This window comes from Pogona vitticeps, chromosome 1 (assembly GCF_051106095.1).
Source record: "Pogona vitticeps strain Pit_001003342236 chromosome 1, PviZW2.1, whole genome shotgun sequence".
Lineage (NCBI taxonomy): Eukaryota > Metazoa > Chordata > Lepidosauria > Squamata > Agamidae > Pogona > Pogona vitticeps.
Window position 1 is genome coordinate 352,308,062 of NC_135783.1, and position 3,659 is coordinate 352,311,720.

Sequence of the window (3,659 nt, forward strand, 5' to 3'; positions counted from 1 at the left end):
GGCCTCCCTGCGACAAACCGCAGCTCCTGCCCCATCAATGTTTGCATGAGATTTCCCAATGCACTCTGGCTAATTCTGGCTAATTGCCCAGCCGCTGGGGTACCTCTCAGCTGCTCCGAGGAAGCCGTCCAGGCACGCTGTTCGGAGGCGCCTTGGCACCTCTGCCAATTAGTGCAATTAACCACAGCGGGTTCGGCAAGCAGAGGGCTGAGGGAGCAGGCGGCCAGGCCTGGAAGCGATAACCCTCTTACACTGCAACATTTTATTGCAGATCCCATTTGGTCGTGGGTGAATTCACTTTGTCCTGCAACAGTGAGAGCAACGCAGGGTGATCGCCGAGCATCCTGCGGTCCCTTCTAAAACAAAACAAACAGACAGGAAAGGGCTTAATGGAATGTTGAACCTCACCGTGGATCTGGCAGTCCTTCTTCGAAAAAAAGGCTGCACGTCCAGCACATTTAACAACATTGCCTCAGCGCACAGCCAGTTGGATGATAAAAAGGCAGCTGGCGTATGGTGTCCCTGAATGACCGGCTTAGACACGGTTGTGCCTTCAAGCCTGGAGGTTTCCCAAGCTCGCCGACCACCTGAGGCAAAGGGCTGTGCCCGCACCGAAGCCAGACCATGGACTCCTATCCTAGCAAGTATTTATTAAAGGATGGCTTCCCCCCTTTCCCACCTCGGAGAGGAAAGGAGCTGGTTGGGAGGTTTGCAAAACCTCAGGGCTCGCTCTCTGCAGCTTGCTTTTTGAAAATGCCAGGCCCCAAAGGGGTGCTCAGAACCCATCCACGAGAGCAGGGGCGGTCTCTAAGAGGGTCTGTTTTGGAAGGCCAAACTCAGAGGCCACCCCATCCAAGGGCTTTCCTGTAACGTGAGCCCGTTGTTGCCTGTCCTACACCCTGGGTTGATGGAGAACAGGTCCTCGATCATCCCAGAGTGCAGGACACACAATCATGGGCTTCAGTGACAGCCAGCCAGATCTTTTGAGGAGTTTAGTCTTGAATAGGTAATGAAGAGGCATTAAGTTTATAAAAGACCTGCCTCTCATTTGTCAATAGAGAACAACCTAGCAGACTGCCTCCCCTTATGGGAAGAGGGCTGGCTATAGGGACTGTCATAATTAATTGTCGTGCTTTGCAATTGTTATCTTCCCCTTCCATATCTTTCTTGTCAATAGTCTCACTAAGAGCAATATGCCATGAGTTCTGCCAATAAATGCCGAGGAATCCCACATCACCAGGGTTTGCACACAGAAAATGGCTTTTTCTCTGTCACCTCCACTGCACCAGCATGCGCCAGGCAGGAACAGCTGGGCAACGATGAAGGGACGCCAGAGAAAAAAAGCCAGAGGCTGCTTCTCGGACCTGATGGTCATGCTCTGTGGCCAGCAGAGGTGACCGTTTGTCCCATGGGGGGGCAAAGGCTGGGCTCTGAGCTGATCCTGGCAGGAGTGTGTGCTAAAAAGGACTTCGAAAAGGCAGTTGGCAAACACATCTGGGTGATTGCTGAGCTGGAGGTACTGCGCGTGTCTAATTGTGCGGCATGCATGGTAATTAGACGCTAATGGCTGATTAAAAGCAATCGGCCAAGGTCTGCTTGGCCATGCAGTGTTTTCACACACACCCCACTCCGGAAAAGAGAGCACCTGCCAATCGCCGCTGCACCACCACTGTTCAAAGAACAATCATCACAATAACTGCAGTACGTCTCGTTAATAGCAGCCTTTCCAAATCTAAATGAATAATCGCTGACGACGGAACAGAGTCCATTCATTCATGCTCAGCAAGGAGGGAAGTCTCCCCAAGAGGCAGAGCCCAGGCAACCAGAATAATTTGGGGATGGGGGGGGCTCCAAGCAGCACATGATCTTCCCCATCATCCTCTGCAGTACCACAAAGTGGGTTAGGATAACTAGAGTTTATTTTGCAGACTCTCAGCCCGGTACGACGCCTGTGTTGCAAAACGCATCCCATTGAAGCTGATCTTATGGTCGTCCGAGATCCCCTTTTAAAAAAAGAACAACCCCCCCCATGTCATTTTTTTACTCCTGCAAAACATCCAGGACTGTTTGTTTGATAATTAAACCCAGTGTGGGACCCTCCTCTGGCCCTCCCATGAAACATCAAATAAAAGGAAAACTGTTGAGAACTTCCGGAAATAGTTCTGTGCATTGGCTTTTTTCATCCTGTTTGCTAATGGAAGGATCCAAGGGTGCCTGGATTGACAGCTCCTGACACACAATCTAGCCAGAAATAAAGTCCGTTCTATTATAGTGAAAAAACGATTCAAGCAAATGCTTGTCTCTTGGAAATCAAATTGACCGGAAGCATCTGTCTTTCTTCTCAGAGGCAATTTCTGGATGGACCATATTGATCGTGCTTGTTTGTTTTTTTCCTGTGGGGCACATTGTGGCCCTCCTTGAAGAGCAAGGGCCTTCACGCGTAGGCTTTTTTTTGAAATGTGGTGGTGGAGGACAGCTTTAGGGTTACCCTGGAGGAACATTTGTGGGTCCCAAAGCAAAGCAAGCCTGAACTCTCTCTCTCTGGAGGGAAAAGTGTCGATACTCAGCCGGTCCTACTTTGGGCACATCGTGGGAAGTCAGGATTCTCCAGAAAAGGACGACGATATTGGGAATGGTGGGGAAGCCGCCGGGAAAAGAGGAAGACCCAATACGAGATGAACAAACTCCCTAAAGGAAACCACAAGCTTGGGTTTGCAGGAGCTGAGCGGGGCTGTTGGGGAGACATTCTGGAGGTCACACATCCACCGGGTCCCCATAAGTCAGAGATAATTGGTGGCACATAACAACATCGAAAATGTGTTCCTTTTGGTCAGGAGATGTTTCGCTTTTATATCACGAGGGCAGGGAGCTGGCTTCTTGCTTCTTACTATCCCCCCCCCCCCGAAACAAGAACACAGCATGATGAGGTTACGTTCACTGTTGTTACATCTTAAAGCGAACACGAATGCTAATAAGACACGCATGGCCCCCAGCTTTACGAGTGTTCAAATGGATCTTAAAATGTTTTACATTCCTGCTACTGTTCCGCATTGGGCTAAGTTGGGGGTTTGGTTTAACGTTGTTTTATGAGGCTCCTGATTCGCTTTGACAGTCGGAGGTGCTTCTTGGAAAACTGCGTAAGCTGTTACGGTCTCAAATCTCCTTGGGAAGGCTTTCCAGCGAAAGGCAGCGGATTCATAATCCTCCCAAACAATGGCAAACAACTTGCCGTGTTGCAGATGTTCCAGGATTGCAACCGGCTGAGATGGAAGGGACCCTGTGGGATCATCTAGTCCGGCCCCTGTCAAGGAGCCCCAGTGGGGGAATCGAACTCCTAACCTCTGGTTCTGCAGCCAGAGACCTAAACCAATAAGCTAGCTGGCATTTCCCCCCCCCGCCACCGCCCATCATCCTTCACCACTGGTTACTCTGACTGATGAGAGTTATAAACCAACCCTTTTTAAAAGCAACTGTCCCTAGCCAAGTGCCCTTCTATGTATTGGACTACAACTCCCATCAACCACAGTGAGCATGCCCGGGCCAGGGATAGGTAAATTAACAAGCAATACATTTAAGGAAGGTTTCTCGGCTTATGGGCCTGGGTTGCAGGAGGATAGCAATGCCTCCCTGAGCACAGCTACACAGACATCTGCCCCGTT